The sequence below is a fragment of the Cheilinus undulatus genome, linkage group 15 (genome assembly GCF_018320785.1).
Source record: "Cheilinus undulatus linkage group 15, ASM1832078v1, whole genome shotgun sequence".
NCBI classification, from domain to species: Eukaryota; Metazoa; Chordata; class Actinopteri; order Labriformes; family Labridae; genus Cheilinus; species Cheilinus undulatus.
In genome coordinates this window covers 3,604,085-3,624,716 of record NC_054879.1, presented here as the reverse complement: position 1 = coordinate 3,624,716, position 20,632 = coordinate 3,604,085, and the positions used below count along the sequence as shown (strand labels likewise).

The following is a 20,632-nucleotide window of genomic DNA, read 5'->3' as shown; positions in this document are numbered from 1 at the left end:
GCACAGAACAGTCATTTGTGCCACTGGCTGGGCATAGGCACGCAGGTGGTGCAATGTCCAACCTGTTTATGGAGGATGAGTGGATCTGGAAAAAAGTTCACTATGACATTTGATGATAGCTGACATACCCCACACTGTGGCTCACCTCTAACCTCAGGGAAGTCTGGTCTGGAGCAAAACGTCAGTGCAAGCCCAGGTGAGGGGCACAGCCTGAGTGTGCCTGACTCACAAGTGCAAAGGCTTTGTGTTGATAAAACACAGCTCTAGATTTTAACAGTTCAATCTAATTTCATCATCAGAAATGCTGACTTATTACTGTTTTATAATGCGTTAATGAGGCTCCTGAACCCTCACCTGTTCCTTTCAGGGATTTCAGTCAGAATCAGTGGACCCACACCCTGCAAACAACCCAGGGCAAGTGAATTAAGGGACATTAATGAGCAGACATCAAATATTTACTCAGCTGTCTGACACTGCAGAAACAGAAAAATGTCAACAGGATTAGCATGTGAATGAGGAGTGGTTGAGATTTTAAAGACCCTGTAAAGTGAAATCCAAAATTTGTCTTAACACTCTAGATATGTTGGAATATGGTTGCTGTAAACATGTGAAAACACTGAGATCTACATGTGACTGAATTCTGGAGTTAGACCTTTAGAAAGTTTTTCACCTTTTCCTGGCTTGGTTTTATTTTGAGAGGGGCGGGGCCATTCCCTACATCCCTCTAACACTACAATATAAAGTCACAGAGCAGTTCATCTCAGTCCAGTTTGTTGTTAGCTGATGTCACTGCCTTTATTGAAAGTTAACAGTCAGTTAAATGCTGTTTTTTTGTTCACTGTGAGGTTAAGTTGCCAAATCTATCAGCCACAGTGGTTTATGGATCATTGAAAGTGTCATAACAGAGATTTGAGCCAGCAAACCGACTTGGTCTCTACTCTGGCACAGAGCCAGACAGCTGCGCCCTGATCATGAGGTCACTGTAAGGTCAAAGGGCAGACTAATAGCGTGAGTGCTTTCAATCATTCAGAATCTAGTAATGAGAGGATCGTATTTCTCCCTGAGTGGGCGTGGCCTCAGTTCATCCGACAGACACGCCCACACCATCCTAGAGCAGATTTTACTGCCTCATTTTTCATGTTTTTGAAGTTTAATTTGATAAACTTAAAGATGTTTTATTTGACTGAAATTTGACCTGGGGGTTTATAAGACAGTGACCTGTCATACAACAAACCTAAACACAGGTTTATGGTCACTCCATTGGATCTTTAAGGTTTGAGAGAGAAGGGTTAATCCACTTTAGAGTCACCAGGCCGAGAAGTGAAGATGATACAGCTGTTCATAATGTTGTAGACATTGGTTTGACTCAATTAAAGCCAAGTGAAGATAATCTGTGTTCTATTAGAGTTAAAGCTCTGCACATTCGTCCATTTGCTCCATGTTTTTCTTGCATGGCATGGCGTGTTTGTTTATTTATGCATGCATATGTATAAATTCTGGTTCACCCACTGATATTGAAAACAAAACACAGAAATACCCTGAGGTGAAACGCCCACTGGCTTCAGGTGTGCTGACACAGCACACTGACAGGCTTTCATTTACATTTCAGCCAAGCTAGCTTTCTGATGAATTAAGGATGATTTAATTGATTCTCTGGGAGGCTAGAAAAACCATCATTGAGTTTTTAGATGATAAAATCTGTTAGTATATGTCAGTGGATGAATTCCACTGGAAAAGGGCTGCTGAACAGGGATTTTTAAAATATATGAGCTAGTCTGTCATCTTTTTCTCCCCTGTTTAGCCCTAAAACAGCCAAGACATTGTCAGGTTTACTCTGAGATAGACCATGTGGGTTTATGCACCATACTTGGCCATGAAAGAAAAATCTGTTTTAGGATCTGAAAACAAGTAATATGCTAAATCACTCAATCTAGCACTCTTAATATTCTTCCAGTACAAATGTTCACATTAAAAACAGTAATGGCTGATTATTTGTTGGCCACATTAAACCATGTTGTCTGATTGCCAAGTGATTTCTCATCCATGAATCTGTATTTAATCTCAAGTCGTCATTATGAGCATTCTCTCATTGCTTTGATAAAGTTCTAGTAAGTAGTTATTGTGGTCAAACCTACAGATTTACATGTTGGAGAAGTAGACATATTTTCAAGTGTGTCTCTGGATTCAGGATTTGATCTTAGAGTTACTTTTGGCAGCTTTTTTTAGTTCGTGTCTTAGTTTTAGTCTTGAAATAAAAATGCATTTTAGTTTTAGTAGCATTTTAGTAATTTCTATCCTTTTTAGTTTTAGTCTAGTTTTAGTCCATAAAAAGTCCTCACATTTTAATCTTCACTTTTAGTTCAAGCATTTATTTTCTAAATCTGGTACCGAGTCATGGTAGTGTGTATTAACCTGACACGCCAGAGGGATTTGTTCAACACATCCATCTGGGAAAACTTTAATAGGAAACGTTTGAGAAAAGGCATAGGCTTTGAAAAAACTCGGAGTGTGATTGGATGAACGTTCTGTCTGTCACATCTCTACGGGCCAATCAGAGCAACAAAACACGTGACGTAGCAGCTATCGAGCTGCGCGTGCACGGCTACGGAGGAATAACGCGAAATAGACATGGTGACTGTAGACATGTAAGTACTCCACTTTTGTCGTTTTTGAAAAGAAAACATCTCACTGCTGTTCTTTGTTCTTCTTTTAACGAAGAATTGTTGTCAAGTTCTGATAAAACTGGTGCTTTAGCAGCATCCATGCTAAGCTCTTCCGCCATAATTGTACCCCCTCTTGCTGCTGCTTGCTTACGTCATGACATGCCTGAAAGTACCGCCCCTCATCGCTGATTGGTCGTGTCACTTTCTAACCGGGCCCAAACGGTTCAGATGGGAGCTTTGCAAGATGGATTCACCAGTGAAAAACAAGGAAATGGGCGTATCCATCTGCTTTGCAAGCTTAAGTGTGTTCTATGAACTCTGCCAAACCTGGAGTCCCTGCTTTCTACAGCTGAGAGACAGAATAGTTACAGATGCATTGCATTTTGACAGATTTACCAACAGTAGAGAAATATCACAGATTTTGAATGTCTGTTGATAACTAATTTACATTTTAGTCTAGTTTTAGTCATCTTGACTAAAACTAATCTTAGTTTTTGTCAGTTTTAGTCATCACAGATCTATTTTTGTTAGTCTAGTTTTAGACATGGACAAAAAGGGTGTTGACGAACATTTTTAATTAAAGTTTTAGTCTACAAAATTAACACTGGATCTGAAGATAAACTCAGTATAGTTTGTCATTGATATTTCCATGAAAGGACACTCGTTGTTTCTGAAAGGCTAAGTTCAATAGATCAGCACTGTGACCAATGAAAACCCTGCAGTGACTGTCTCTAAGTCCAGTCTCTCAGGGACGACTCGTGTGCATGCGTGTGCGATTCAAGGTCTGACTTGAAAGGGAAAAGTCTGCAACAGACATAAATCATCTCTCTGTCAATGTGGATCTTTCTCTCCCTGACAGGCGAGTTTTGTACACATCCTATTCAAATTCACATCACACTCTGCTCCACATCAAAACATAAAAGATGCTGCAGCCATGGAGCTGATGTGAGATGAAGTCATCTACAAGCATTCATGAGACAAACACTTTAGGAGAGAGCAGCTTTTAGACGCTTTAGGACATTCACAGAACTGCTGCTGGTATTTTATCTAATTTAATCCACTTCAAAAAACAATTAAGAGACAGATATTAGGTGTGTTTGAATAAGGTCACAACAAAATCAGAGCTTTGTACATGTATGTAAGGTATGGAAGACTTCATTGATCCCAAACTGGAGGAAATGTGTCAATACCAACAGCTCACAGAGGGCAAAGTAGTCAGCAACATATAACATGAAGTAAGGTTCAAACGTGCCTATACTTAAATACAAGATAAAACCATAGTAATATATTAACAATGTATCATTTACATATTTACAGTTGTACACCTTTACTTGTGAAAGGATCAAGATCAAATTTGAAGAAAAACACCCCCAGTATTCCTGGTATTCTTATGAAAGAGGGACTGAGTATCCAACATCTGAAAATATTCAGAACAGTTAAATTAATAATTTAATATGTAGTTGGGGAGTGAAGAAAATAGCACTTTGACATCCGTGGGACAGTGGGAGTATTTACAAGTGTTTATGTACTCTCCAGCCACTTTATTAGGTACACCTGTTCAATTGTTCATCAACACAAATAGCTAATCAGCCAATCACATGGCAGCAACTCAATGCATTTAGGCATGTGGATGTGGTCAATACGACTAACTGATGGTCAAACCGAGCATCAGAATGGGGAAGAAAAGGGATTTAAGTGACTTTGAATGTGGCATGGTTGTTGGTCTGAGTATTTCAGAAACTGCTGATCTACTGGGGTTTTCACACACAGCCATCTCTAGGATTTACAGAGAATGGTCAGAAAAAGAGAAAATCACCAGTGAGCAGCAGTTGTGTGGACAAAAATGCCTTGTTGATGTCAGAGGTCAGAGCAGACTGGATAGACTGGTTCGAGATGATAGAAAGGCAACAGGAACTTATAAAACCACTCATCACAACCAGCCAAGGTCTAAAGCATACCCTCTCTGAATGCACAACAGGTTAAACCTTGAAGCAGACAAGCTACAGCTGCAGAAGACCACACAGGGTACCACTCAGCTAAGAACAGGAAAGTGAGACTACAGTTTACACACGCTCACCAGAACTGGACAGTAGAAGATTGGAAAAATGTGCATGGTCTGATGAGTCTTGAGGGTCTGAATATGAAGTTGAACATGAAAGCATATATATATATACATTATACATACATACATACACACACACTATATTGCCAAAAGTATTTGCTCACCTGCCTTGACTAGCATATGAATTTAAGTGACATCCCGTTCTTAATCCATAAGGTTTAATATGATGTCCGTCCACCCTTTGCAGCTATGTGAGGTCACACACTGATGTTGGACCAGAAGGCCTGGCTCTCAGTCTCCGCTCTAATTCATCCCAAAGGTATTTTATCAGGTTGAGGTCAGGACTCTGTGCAGGCCAGTCAAGTTGATCCACACACCAAACTCTCTCATCCATGTCTTTATGGACCTTGCTTTGTGCACTGGTGCACAGTCATGTTGGAACAGGAAGGGGCCATCCCCAAACTGTTCCCACAAAGTTGGGAGCATGGACTTGTCCAAAATCTCTTGGTATGCTGAAGCATTCAGAGTTCCTATGACTGGAACTAAGGGGCCAAGCCCAGCTCCTGAAAAACAAGCCCACACCATAATCCCCCCTCCACCAAACTTTACACATGGCACAATGCAGTCAGAGAAGTACCGTTCTCCTGGCAACCGCCAAACCCAGACTCGTCCATCAGATTGCCAGATGGAGAGCACTATTGGTCACTCCAGAGAACGTGTCTCTACTGCTCTAGAGTCCAGTGGCAGCATGCTTTACACCACTGCATCCAACGCTTTGCATTGCACTTGGTGATGTATGGCTTGGATGCAGCTGCTCAGTCATGGAAACCCATTCCATGAAGCTCTCTACCACTGTTCTTGAGCTAATCTGAAGGCCACATGAAGCTTGGAGGGCTGTAGCGATTGACTCTGCAGAAAGTTGGTGACCTCTGCACACCATGCGCCTCAGCATCTGCTGACCCTGCTCTGTCATTTTACGTGGCCTACCACTTCATGGCTGAGTTGCTGTCGTTCCCAATCGCTTCCACTTTGTTATAATACCACTGACAGTTGACTGTGGAATATTTAGGAGTGAGGAAATTTCACCACTGGACTTGCTGCACAGGTGGCATCCTATCCCAGTGCCACACTGGAGTTCACTGAGCTCCTGAGAGCGACCCATTCTTTCACAAATGTTTATAAAAAACAATCTGCATGTCTAGGTGCTTGATTTTATACACCTGTGACCATGGAAGTGATTGGAACACCTGATTTCAATTATCTGGATGGGTGAGTGAATACTTTTGGCAATATAGTGTGTGTGTGTGTGTGTGTGTGTGTGCATATATATATACATACATATATATATATGTATATATATATGTATGTATATATATATAACTAAACCTGCCTGTTATTATATTATTCATATTATTCAGATGCAAGTGACAAGGGGTGAAAATGAATTAATAATTAAAAATTGAGTCAAAACACATTTTGCAGTGGTGATGTGATGGTTGACAAAGTGTTTTCATCCCAATTTAACACTTTAATTATGAGTGTAATGACACAGGGAGCATGTGATGATCATTTCCCATGAGTTCAACAGTGACGAGCGTGAAGGGGTGGTGGTGTGTGTCTGTGTGAAACATGGGATACCTCCTTTATTCATGCTTAATTTAATTCATGATGGCTCTGCCAACCTTTCACAGCTGAAGGACTAAATAATAATAATCATTATAATCATAATAATCATGTAAGAGTGCCATTTATTCATATAACCTAGAAGTCCTGGGGCCCCAGACAGTTGCCCACCTTTACCTAAAGGTAAAGTCTGTCTCTGTTTATGCTCTATTAAGATGACACTGAGTTACATATCCTATTGGGTCATGACCCCACACTCAGTTCTCATTGGAAGTCAGGGACACTTTAGACCGGGCACCTTGTGATCCGTCATAAATGATGAATGGATGTTCATACAGACACATCTCATTTATTTTATGTTTTTCCATAAAAGCTGAACAGAACAGTGTCAGGTACCTGTAGTCTCTGGGTTTTCATTGATTTGGTATTTTACATCTGGAATCATCGTTATCTCACACGTGTAAGAGGATATATATTTCTAAGAGATGAGGTCTGTGGGTGTGAGAAGTGAATCATGTCTTCTGTCTGTCCCCTCACACCGCTAGCTTAGCTTCTGCAGGCTAACATGAGTCTGGTTCAGTTCTTCCACCTGTTTAAAGGAGGTTTTGTTGCCACTGTAACCTCGCTAAACGGCGCTAAAGCTCGCGGAAGATTAGTGTTGGTCCAGATGCAGTATATGCACTCCCTCTTAAAAATGACCCACAATCACACACTCAGAGCTTCAGCCACAGAGGGCACTTTAAAACTGGGCTGAGAGAGACAGCTCTGCTGCATTCTCTGGGTGAGGTGCAACCCGATGACAGATATATATTGATTCAGCTGCTTGCAGGCTTTTTATGGAAGCCAGCAGCATCATTAAACCCTGTGTCGCCCTGGTCTATCTGTCTGACTGCGAGCGTCTCCTCATCAAGGCAGAGAGAGAGTGGAAAAAGATAAAGGGGGTGACGAGGGTTAACAGGGTAGAGGATGGTGAATTTGAGCGTATTTAAATGATGGAAAGAGGGAGAATGAACTAGAACTAAAATAAAATTGAGTGTGAAATATAAAAATAAAGGTAACATGCTGCCAGGTATTCAGGATGAATGTAGACATAACCAGAGCTGTGATGAGTCTGTATGCACGAAGATTATTAAAGGCGAAGGAAGAGAGGCTAGATTGGCAAATGTAATTACCAACATAAATCTAGAGCTTTTTACTTCCTGTGTACATTTCATACAGAAACTTTTGTGATGTGCTGAGGTATTACACGAGCTTATGCAAAATGTTGAAGCCTAATATTTGGTAACATCCATAATCCCCTTTTCTGCCTTAGTGCTGAAAAAGCAGAAAATTAATGCACATCTTTAATACCTTACAAAACACCACTGAGGGCCCTTTTCTGCCAATTTTATTTTTTATGTAAATATACAAATATGACATGAAAGGCATGGAGGGATGTGTTTTGTGAAACAGTGCAGGGTATGAGATGCTTCCATAACTGTAGATGGTGCCTTGAAGCTGCTCTGGAGATTTCATTTTTAGTTTGTGCAGATTAAGGGCTGATTTGGATTTTTAATTATCATCTTGGATTATCATGATTTATCAGCCAAATAATAATTGCTAATCCAACTTTTAATTCTGTGCACAGGTCAGCAGCATAACAGAGTCAGTATGTTCACTTCTAGAAGAAAATGAAGTTTCTTTCTTCATTCAGTGACTAAAGTCATGCTCACACAGCAGTAATGGATTTAGGAAACCGAACACACGAACATCCAAGTCAGACTGCAACATACTTTTATGATACCGCTATCTAATCAATATGATCAATAAATTAATAACAAAAAATTCTGAATACATCCTGATAAATGATAAAAATGTCCTCACGTGGATTATCAGTTACCAAAAACATCTAACATATCAAATCAGATACAAAAATATATGTTACAAAAAAAAATGGGAATTTTCTGGCTACAATTTGTTAACCTTGCAAAGCAGATGGATACTTCTGTGTTTCTTACTGGTGAATCCATCTTCAAAGCTCCCATCTGAACCATTTAGGCCCAGTTAGAAAGTGACAGGCCAATCAGCAACGAGGGGCAGTACTTTCAGGAGCAGCAGAGTCGTGACGTAAGCAAGCAGCAACAAGCGGTCGGTGCAATTATGGCGGAAGAGATTAGCATGGATGCTGCTAAAGCGCCAGTTTTATCAAAACTTGACGACATTTCTTCATTGAAAGAAAAACAAAGAACAGCAGTGAGTTGTTTTCTTTTCAAAATGACCAAAGTCGTGTACTGACATGTCTACAGTCGCCATGGTTCACGTTATTCCTCAGGAGCTGCACACGAGCTTTTTTACCAAATTGTAGCCCTGCATTTTTATTACCACCTCTTAATCTGTTGTTTTTTTCAGTGTTCTCCTTCCTCATCTCTGTCTTTGTTTTTGTTGCTGCTTTGATATGCAAATTGTATGGCTGGTAAATTGTGAGTCACAATATAGGCCGATAAATCAGCCCAGTTTTGCAACACTGCCAAGAAGCCATCTCTTTCTCCATGCTCTCTCTGTGCTCTTCTCCTTGCAGGCATCTCTGCGTTCACCCTCCAGTTCACACATGTACACCTACACCAATCGACTGTTTACACTTGGAGGCGTGCATCCTTTTCAAAAGAGTCTACAACACCCTTTCCAAGCCCTCTCTCGCTTTTCGTGTCACTTGCAGGCAAACAAGAGTGTTCACACAATTCACGTTTGGAATTTGTACTTGGTTACACGAAAACACACACCAGGCTTTTAACAATTGTGATGTGTTCGAGTCTGTGTAAAGCTGCAGGCAGTAGAACTGAAAAGATTAGAGTGCTGCTGTGCTGAGGTATGACTCACTCACCCCAGAAACTCCACGTTTAGAACTTTCAGAGACCAAAAGAATCCTTTTAACAGCGAGGTAAACAAGGGAAAAGGAACAGCCAAAGACAAAAAGAGGGAGGATTCATCCAAAATCACGCCCTCTTCACTATAGTGGACTATATAGTACACCATAGTTCCATATAGTGCTACCCAAATTCTGTGTGAGTTTTTATAGCCTACCCTTTATAGCGCACTCTTGTTTCCCACACTGCATTATGAGAGTCTCTATCCCAGTAGCATTTCCCATAATGCATCATCATTCAAAGCTCTAACAAGCAGAAAGTGACGTTTGACTGTTTTATAAACTAAAGACAGAAAACGCAGCACAGCCAGCGAGAATATACGACACAAAAATACACAAACAGTCAAACATTTTGACTGAAATCTAGGATGTTTTGATAAAATGCAAACATTTATGACAGCGTAACATTGTTTTTCCCTTCTGATGATCGTTTTTAGTGTGCTGATGAGTACAACATACTAGTACATAGTCCAGGTCTCTGAAGCAGTGGTTCTCAACCTTTCCTGCCCACGACTACCAAAATAAAGGTGCCAGAGACCGGGGACCCCCGCTGTACCTGAAGGTGGCTGAACAGCCAGAAACATTCAAGAGTAGTCGTGTGCAGACAGTGCCGTCCATAAGCAGGGATAAAGGGGGAGGTTTCTGGGACCCAGCCAAACTGGGGGCCTATGGAGGTCAGCGAAACCATGGTCCATTGTGAAGTTAAGCTGTGAAAACCATGTTTTATATTTGACCTAGGGCTGTCAATAGATTAAGATTTTTAATCAAGATTAATCTCACAAATTCCATAGTTAACTCACGATTAATCCCAAATTAATCGCACTTTTTTGTCTGTTCTAAATGTACCTTACAGTACTGTTTCTCAAGATTTAAATACTCTTATCAACACAAGTGGACAAAAATGTTTTCTTTATGCAAATGTTTGTTCATGTCAACAACCCAAAACAACAACAGATAAAGTCCAGAAAGTTCTCTAGTCTGAGCTCAAAGATACTGAACGCTGCAAAAATATGCTGAGAGCATAACATGGTAAACTCAAGCCACAACAGATGGAGATACTGACCTTAATCTAACATTACTGAATAATACCACAATGTAGAGTCAAACTTTAGACTTCTAGAAGTTAACTCCTCTGTTCTCAGCAGCTGAACACAGAACAACAGATCTGATCATCACACATGGACATAAAGAAGTCAAGTCTCTGCTGAGAGCTCAGCAGTAAGGCACAGACACAGCTAATGGTGTTTCACTGTTCTGATGTGAGTAAGGTGGACACGTCTGCCCTGCTCAAGAGGAAAAGCAAGTAATTACTTAAAAAATGTCTGCTATTATTTCTCATATTTTTACTTTCAAACTAAAAAATGTAGTCCAAATGTAAAATAAATACTGACAGTAAGAAATGACTGTCATCAATCCAGTAGATTTACTGACCTGATGTCAATAAACACACATGTGAAGCCTCTTTTCAAAACTCATGAACACAAAAAATAAAAGAAGTCTCAGTGGAGAACTTTTAAGGTGTAGTAAGAGGACTTAACCATCTCTTCATTCTTCAGATCATAGAAGAGCTACAGATTTAATCTAAAACCATTTTTTCTTCCTAAATAAAGGAGACCCACAGTCTAATAATGCTTTCAGCTTATGATACTCTACAGAGCTCATTCACTAACCTCTGCTCTCCTGTCACACACCAGCCTCTGCTGCTCTGTCTCCTCCTCCTCCTCAGGATGCAGCTGTACATTCACCAGCATCAGACAATCTCCCATAGGGACTGCAGAGTCTTTGACACTTTTGAAGCATCTTGATTGACTGTTATTTAAATTTGGCATTTATTTACAGTTCTAGTAGTAAGTTTCGTTTTTTTCCGAATACTTTCACTTTCAATCAGGAGCTGCGTGGGGATGAGAGCGGACCTTTAGGAGACGTGATCGGACCAGTCAACAGTCAGTAGCGCAGCTGTGGTGCCGGTTCATGGCAGATATAATAGCCTAAATAAATGAATAAATCATACTGGCCCAAAAGTGTGTCGGCACACCGGGAAATGCCCGGTATGCCAGATAGCGAGTCCATCCCTGCAGAGTTGTTTGAGTGTCTCCGTTGTAAACAAACCCAGCATGGAGGGGGGCGGCTCTCTGCAGTAGCGATGAGCATGGCTAGCGAGTGGTACGGGCTATAAAAGACTCTACGAGCTTCCTGTAACTCCGTTCATGTCGACAGTAGGAGAAAATAACTTCAGTCTTATCTGACATGGTCTGAAAGCTGAACCTGTCATTCAAAAGTCTCTGTCCTTTATCCATTTCTGCTCGCTTGTACCGCATCACGACGGCGCCACTTCCTGGTCTGGCAAACTGCGGGTTGGGTCGAGGGTCATACAGAACGCGCATGCGTTAATCGTGCAACAAAAAAACTAACTTTGACAGCCCTAATTTGACCTGAATAATAACCACTCTTATATAAGAAACAAATATCTTTATTTCTTCATTTAGCTTTCTTTAGAAGAAAAAAATAATTTGAATGGGTTCAAAATTGCTAAAAGTGGTTAATAATGGCAAAAAATATAGTAAAAAGGTGGTGACATTGGATTTCTAAAGAACATAAATGGGTTAAAAGCAGCAAAAATTAGAGAGAAGTGGCAAAAAAAAATACAAAACTGGTTAAAGTGGCAAAAATGGGCACAAAAGAGTTAAAAGTGGATTAAAAACTGGCTGAAATGGATTAAAAGTGCAAAACGTTGGTGGAAATTAGTTGGAATGGGATAAAAATTGATATAAACAGGCAAAAATGGGTTTTCAATATTTTATATAATTTTTACATACATCAGGGCTATTTTCCTTCACACCTGTCTGTTTTAACACATTTTAAAGCAATAAAAAGGGTCATAATGATGCAGACTGTGACCATTCAGTGCTTAATTAATTGAAAAATACTGTGTTTATTTTACATTTCCTGAAAGTGGTGATTTTGGAGATGCAAGCTTTTGGGCCCGATGTCATTGACAGGGGTGTAGCTAAGGTCTTTAGGCCCCCAGAAATGATATTACACAGGACCCAAGCAACAAATGTTGGGTCATTTACAAATATCTATGCATTCTAATGTATTTTGAACCATAATATCCCCATCTATGAGAAATATTTTTACTATGGTTAAATTAAATGTACTTGCAGTAACTCGCAGCATATTTGGACAGTTTTATGGAAGGAGCAGGGCCCCCCTGTGTTATATTTTACTCTATATGATATGAATTTCAGTCAGTTGACCAATTTATTTGTTTGCTTTTGATTCAATAATGGCACCAATTCCTACGAAAAAAAAAATAATAACACAGTTTTTATTGCAGGCTTCTCAAGGGCCCCTCCCTACTGTGGGCCAGGGTAATACCCCCCCCCCCCCCCCCAACAGTCAACTCTGAGACCCTCATAAGGAGTAGCCATCATAATCACATCACATAAACTGTGCACAAGAGAAGCATTAGATATTTATTTCCATGGAAATATTTGTAAACTTCAACAATGAGTGCAGTGGATATAAAAGCATAACCTGACATCCAATCAAAACCAGAAACCAGAGGCAAAACAAATGTCACAAGGCATCTCACTGACTTTTTACTTCAGTGTGCAATCTCATTACTCTTTAAATTAAAAAATGTAGTACCCTTGATGGAACTATTTACATAATAATAATGATAATAATAATAATAATAATAATAATAATAATAATAATAATAATAATAATAATAATAATAATAATAATAATAATAACAACAACAATAATAATAATAATAATAGTATTAATAATAATAACAACAAAAATAATAGTAATAGTATTAACAACAACAATAATAGTATTAACAATAATAAAATAATAATAATAGTATTATTAATAATAATAATAATTTATAACAAAATAATAATAATTATTATTATAGTATTAATAATAATTATTATAAAATAATAATAAAATAATTATAGTATTAATAATAATAATAATAACAATAATAATAACAATAATTGTTATTATTATTATTATTATAGTATTAATAATAATAATAATAACAATAATAACAATAATAATAGCATTAACAATAATAATTATAATAATAGTATTAACAACAATAATAATAATCACAATAATAATAATAATAATTATAGTATTATTAATAATAATAATAATAATAATATAATAATAAAAGAGTTGTGAATAGGAGAAAAAGGAAAAGGACGTCAGAAGTCCTTTTGTCTTTACGAGCAGTTGTCTGGACAAAAGGCCTGGACGGCTCAGTGGCCGGCGGCTCCGAGCCGTCCAAGCCGGCAACGAGGTGAATCAAATTAACAAGGGAGGCAGCAGGACTCAGCACAGCCCTTCAGCTAGGGTCTGTTGCTTTGGTGATAGACAGAATCAATTAATAAGATATGAGGGGCCATGCAGCTCTGTCTCACCTGTGGTAATAGGAGGAGGACTTCAGCACTTTCCTCTTTAGAGCGTTTACTAGAAAAATCACAGCATGTTTTAAGGTGATGTTAATTATTTGACTTTGACTAAGCCTTATTTTCATTTCACACACAGTGACAGCTGGTATTTTGGCCAAATTAACCAGACCCCGACACTGGAATAAACGGTTATTTTTATTACTGAATCAGGTTTCACATATCAGTTTTTACAGAGAACATTCAGTGTGTTTCTGAGGAGCTGAAGGTTTTACTGGGATTTTACTACAGAAATAAGTCCTGTTTCCCCTTTCCTGTGAAGAGTTAATGATGTATGTACATGAACGCTTCAGCTCAGAGTCTTCACATGTTGGATAGTGTGGATCTGAGATTTATCACAAACTGTGGGTTTCTTACTCACCATTGTTTATTATAATTTAAAGTCAACTGTACTGCTTTAGGTGCACGTTGTCTGGTACATTGGTACGTCGTCATTTATAAAGCAACTCTGGGCAAATTTTCTTTGCTTTCCTCTCCTTTAATCCTGAGGGATGGATCACCAACCTGCGTTCATTTAAACTTTGTAGAATTTGTTTTTCCCCAAGTCTGAACTTAGAAAGGCTCCCAGGTTCTCTGCCCCTTTTGCTTGGCTCAGTGTGCAGACTGATTTTAACCTGCAGGACCCAGTGACTCTGAATGTTTTTAAGTCTTCAGGGAAAACTCTTGAATGCAAACTTGGGCAAAAATGGGTTAACTGTGGTAAAAATGAACTAAAAGAGGTGTAATAAGGGGTTGATAGAGGCAATAATGGGTCAACAGAGGCAACGATTGGCAGAAAGTAGCAAGAATTGGTTTAGAAGTGACAAAAACAGGCAGAAAAAAGGGATGAAAGGGTATAAAATAGACAAAATTGGATTTTAGGAGGCAAAAATGTGCTAAAATTGGCAAAATTGGTGTTAAAAAGTGATGAAAAAAGCTTAAAATTTGGTAAAATTAGAGTGAAGTGGGAACTGTGTTATTTAAAAAAACATTCTTAGTTTTTTAAGGCATCTGCTGACCCCCTCTCAGTGTCTGCCACTGTTTTAGCTGATTTTTTTTTCAATACTGCATTTTTTGTTTATTGAAACTGTTCAAGTCTGAGCATTTTTAATTTTTGAAGCTGTGTTGCTGCTCAGGTCTCCCTAGAAAAACAGATCTCTGGGTACTAACCTGGTTAAATAAAGGTTAAATATTTAGATTTTACTTTGTGAACTAGAAAAGCACTCTGAGAGTGCAGACCTCCACCATTAGCCCTATCTCCCAATAGTGAAGAATCCTTTAAAAATTTCCTGGATCCAGACGGTGATCCGGATCACTCCCAACATCTGATCAGTTCTTCCTTATGCCATTTCTGACATTTCCTGAAAATTTCATCAAAATCCGTCCATAACTTTTTGAGTTATGTTGCTAAAAAACAAACAAACCAACTAACTAACTAAAAAACCCCGCCGATCACATAACCTCCTTGTCGGAGGTAATAAGAGTGCACAAAAGTGCACAGAGAGAGAATCCTACTTGCATTTCTATTGAGGAACTTTATTTCCTGTTGTCACCTGCCTGGCACCTCAGTTGAGTCATATGTTCATCATAAATTGGACTGAAAGGAAACGGTGGTCCTGACTAGATTTAGACTTCTTTTTATCAGTATTAAGGGTTTGATTTCAGTCAGTACTGATATCTATACTGATGTTTGAATATGTATGTTAGACCTCAAACTTCTGTCATAAAACCTACTTTAAAGTTTAAGGATGAACAAAGAGGAAGACTTCAGCTGATGCAGGCATGTCGGTCCTGCCTAAAACTCCACAAACCTCTTTAACACAGCGCTGATGTGCGTGCACAGCTAATATGGACTGATATATTGGTTTTAGATATAACTGATAATTAACTTTTTGAGCTAAAACAGCTGATGATGATATTGAACTGATCATCCCATGTAAGAAGTACCACTACTTTAACATGACAGGTTATTCTGGCATTGCGGTCTCTTTTGTGATAGTAAGGTCATGACTGCCACCCATGATTTACCCTGGCCTTATTTTCACACTTTCCTCTTAACTAAAAAATGTGGTAGAGGTGACTGTGTGTGAGAAAGACAAGCCAAATACATTAAGAACATCCCATCCGTCAAATACAGACAGTAAGTAGATACGATACTGTCTGCAACTTTGAAGATGTCTGTGTGTTATTAAAGTGACGCAGTCAAAACACTGAAGTCCTGAGGGTTGTCTGTGTGGGTGTAAGTCTAAACTGATTAAAAATGGTTCACCAAACACAAAAACAGGGACAGAGGAGGGATCTGACCACACTGAGTCCACATCTGTGCTCATAAATCAGGACATGGAACTGAGGGTCAGTCTCATTTCTACTCCTTAACCTTTATCTTTGCCCCACCCCTTGCTTTTGTGCATTCACGTCAGGTAAAGGGGTGTCCCAATTCTCTTTGGAATCAAGGGCCAAAACCAAGGAGTATGATGAATTTCCCTCTATGCACTGTGTTCGACTGTAAAATGGCACAACAGACTACGAAGGAGGTAACCTGACATGCCAGATGGATTTGTTTCACACATTCATCTGGAAAACCATCGATAGACGGCGTTTGGGAAAGGAAAGAGGCTGTGAAAAAAAACCTCGGAGAGTGATTGGATGAATGTTCTGTCTGTCACATCTTTACAGGCCAATCAGAGCAACAAAACACATGACATACTAACAAGCTGCACCAGCGCCCCTACTGAAGGAGTAAACTCCATAAAAAAAACTGCAGAATGCGAACCATGGTGACTGTAGACATGTCAGTACACGACTTTTGTTCTTCTTGTAACGAAGAAATGTTGTCAAGTTCTGAGAAAACTGGCGTTTTAGCAGCATCCACGCTGATGTCTTCCGCCATACTTGCACTGGCCTCTTTTTGCTGCTTGCTTACGTCCAGCTGGAAAAATACTGCCCCTCGATGCTGATTGGTCCAGTCACTTTCTAACTGGACCCAAATGGTTCAGACGGCAGCTTTGCAAGATGGATTCACCAGTGAGAAACACGGAAACGGGCGACTCAGTCTGCTTTGCAAGGTTACGAAGGAGGCACATAGATATAAATATTTTTGGCAAAATGATTAGAGAAAACATAATAACTGTGTTTTCTCATATATCCAATTTTTAGCTGCAGGGGATGTGAGTTTATTGTATTTTCGGACGAAGGGGGAGGGCCAAGGGGTAGAAATGGGATTGACCCGAAGTAAACAAAGATATTAGAAGTACCTTTGAAAAACAGCCACATCTTGAATTGTTACTTGGAGAAAGGGCAGTGTTTTCTCCAGATTACAGCTTAAGTTTATTTGGAAAGAGATTGCTTTCAGACGCAGTTAGACAACTCTCCATATGTAGGAGGAATGACAATGTTTTTTCATGGAAATATAGGACAGTTCACGTTAATTTACCATCATTCTGTCTACTCTCTCTGCTTAAGAAACAATCAGAAATGTAGGCGAGGGCACAGATGTATGCGTCTGTGTTTGGCATGAGATGGTCACACAAATGCAGCCTGTAGACGTGACGTGTATAATTACAGTTTGACAATGTGCTTCAATGTGCAGATGGATCCCAAACCGCTTTTTTATCAGCTGAGAAAGGAAGCCATTCACACACTGAGCAGAGCACCGATGTGTGCTGTGTCTTGTGTTGAGCTTTGCGATGCATGCCTTTGCAGAGAAAGAGCTATATGTTGTTGACCTTCAGCTTTTAGTTCTTTCCCAGTATATCTCTGCCTATTTAGTGTGCTTTCTACACTCAAGGAACACTGTTGTTATGATGTGTTGAAGGCTTAAATGTAAATATGGACAGGTACAAAACACACACATAGTGGGCGGAGCAGCTGATGGCTTACTAGCCTGAAGGTTTATAAAACTATAACTTGAATCATGCATTTCTTCAGCTGAAAACAGAGAAATTCAATGGAAAACTGAAAATAAAGAAATGATGGTCAGCTATAATATCAGCATTATAATGTCTGTAGTTTGATATGTGTACTGTTCCTTTAACAGTAAAATGTTTTCAGGCCTCACTCATGATAAAGGTTTGTGCATAATACCCCTGAAAAGACCTCTGATCTTTAGATGTAATAGCTACTCTTGAAAAGCATGGCTTTTATGTTGCTGGATTTTCACATGTTGTTTCTAAATGCACCATTTAGCAGCTGATGTACAATGAATGTACATCACTGACATTTCCCAAACAATGCTCCGTGCTGCTATTAATAGGAGACTGACCTTTCATTCCTCCTCCTCACCGTCTCCATGAGATTGGACATAAAACCTGGAAGCAAAGACTGCTAACCAGGAGGGCAGAGAAGCAGAGAGGGATGGACTGGTGAGGATGTATGTAAACAATCACTTAGACTGTTTCTGTTGTAGACTGTACTGTGACTTTACATTGTATGTGACAGCACTCCTCTGTAGGCAATGTTCCTCTTCTTATACATTATTATTATAGAATTATGAATTCTCTTTTGAATACAGTGAAACATAAACACAAACCTGAAAATGTCTCCACTGAAAGATTTGCACATGCATGGCAATGCTCCTCTTCTAAACTACATAAAATGTATTTTTAATTGTCATTAAGCAGCCAATGGCACGCTTGTAGAAACATAAAATGGCAATGTGCTTGACGATTTTCCTAAGGTGTTTATTTCCTTTTATTATTGAGCGTGGATAGAGTCAGGAATTTGGTGGTGAGAGAGAGAAGGGAAAGGAGCCATAGGCCAGTCCTGAACCCGGTCCAAGGACAACGGTCTCTGTACCAGGGGCTCACAGACAAACCCATACCAGCACTCTGTGCACTTTCAAGAACAACGCTTTCCCTCATTAACCTTGCAAAGCAGAAGAAAATGCCTGTTTCCTTGTTTCTCACTGGTGAATCCATCTTGCAAAGCTCCCGTCTGAACCATTTGGGCCCGGTTAGAAAGTGACAGGACCAATCAGCGACGCGGGGCAGTACTTTCGGGCACAGCGGAGTCGTGACGTAAACATGCAGCAACAAGAGGCCGGTGAAATTATGGAGGAAGAGCTTAGCGTGGACGCTGCTGAAGCGCCAGCTTTATCAGAACTTGACGACATTTCTTCATTAAAATAAGAACAAAGAACAGCAGTGAGTTGTTTTCTTTTCAAAGATGACAAAAGTCATGTACTGACATGTCTACAGTCGCCATGGTTCATGTTATTCCTCGGTAGCTGCACACACACACACCTCGGTCTCAGCTACGTCACGTTTTCTTGCTCTAATTGGTCCATAAAGATGTGACGGACAGGACGTTTCATCCAATCACACTCCGAGTTTTTTCAAAGGCTGTGCCCTTTCCCAAATGCTTAGAATTGAAGGTTTTCCAGATGGATGTGTGAAACAAATCTATCTGGGGTGTCAGGGGTGTAAATCTGAGAGGGAAACTCTCGTAGTACAACTACAAGAAGTACTTACATATTTGCCACATTATTTTATTTGTTTCCAACATTTTCTATGACTTATTATGTATTAGATGTTGTTAACTTCACATTAATTTCTCTGGGAAGATCTTAAATCTCTCAGTTTGTGCTGTTTCAGGACATTATCTTGAACTTAGCCTCTATCATCTGGAGTTCCTGGTGTTAACTACCAGCCACGTTAAAGTCTCTGAGTCATCTGCCATATCTGATACACCATCATGTGTTATTGTTGACCCTTTGAATGCTGGTTGTTTGACAGGAGGTGGGTGTTTGTGTTTTTGTGTGTAGATAAGAGACAGATCTAGGCAGGGCTGCCCCTGGCCAAAGTAAGGCCCTAAGCTGACTGTGATATGAGCCCCCACCCATGAAATATTATTACAATAATAATAAATACAACATCTTTGTAATTTAACCTGCGTTAGATGCACATTAAAGACACCGTTCCTATTGTAATTGAGTCATCTTCAAAGAATATGTCCCACAGACCTGTGTCTTCCAGCAAAACTAATTTTTATCTGAAAAAGTCCCAAAAGTGATCATTGCTTTGAATGATCACTTTTCTTGTTGCAATAATAAAAACACAAATTTCCATCTGTCTTTTTGAAGGTAATCACTCTGGGTTTATCATTTTCATTATAACACTTATCCCACTTGTTTAGCTTTCTGTTTAACTGGGGTCTTCTCCTCAATATTAAACTAGCATAAACCAGCTAACCTTGCCCCCCCCCTCACACACACCCCTGCAACCCTCCCCTTCCCTCACACACAGCAGCTCATCCGTTTGGCTTCTTTCTCTTCCTCACTGTTTATCTGTTTCTGTGTTATCATCAGTATCCTTTCTTTTATTAAATCACCTTAAAATGTACGTTGTCTTCATTTTCACTCACGATCTGATTTTAAAACAGCTGGATAACAGGTGAAAGACACGATGAAAGTTTCTGTGCTGCAGATAGAGAGAGCGAGAGCAGATGGATCACGGATGGCACCGATCTCCAAAAATAGATATCTTTAGGGTTTATTTATTAATGTGTGACAGCCAGGTGAAGTTCATATACGTTACCTGGATTATATTTATCATGCAAACACTACACTGATGTTCAAAGAGAGAGAGAAGGAAAAAAACACTCAAAGTGAGGCCCCCCAGGGTGATGAGGCCCTACGCTCTATGAGTAGTCTGCATATAGGCAGGGGCGGGCCTGGATGTAGGTATGCATGACCAAATCCAGCTCCACCGCTAACCCATTAACGTTTGCCTGTAGGGGGCGATAAAGTAACTTCACAGCAATCAGAGCTAATGATTTCACCTGTCCTGTTAACATTTACTCATTTACATCTTCCATAAATACCAGTGATGAATACAAGAATCCAAACAAATCAGTGCTAATAAAATTTAAAACCAGAACACCAAAGAAAAACAATATGGAAACAAAACAGGAAAAATGTCCA

General features: G+C 39.5%; 1 protein-coding gene across 1 annotated transcript in view; it reads right to left on the bottom strand.

The window, feature by feature from the left end:
• stxbp5l (syntaxin binding protein 5L) overlaps positions 1-20,632 on the bottom strand; it is a 160,931-nt gene that overhangs the window by 100,140 nt on the left and 40,159 nt on the right. The gene's annotated exons all lie outside the window — the stretch shown is intronic.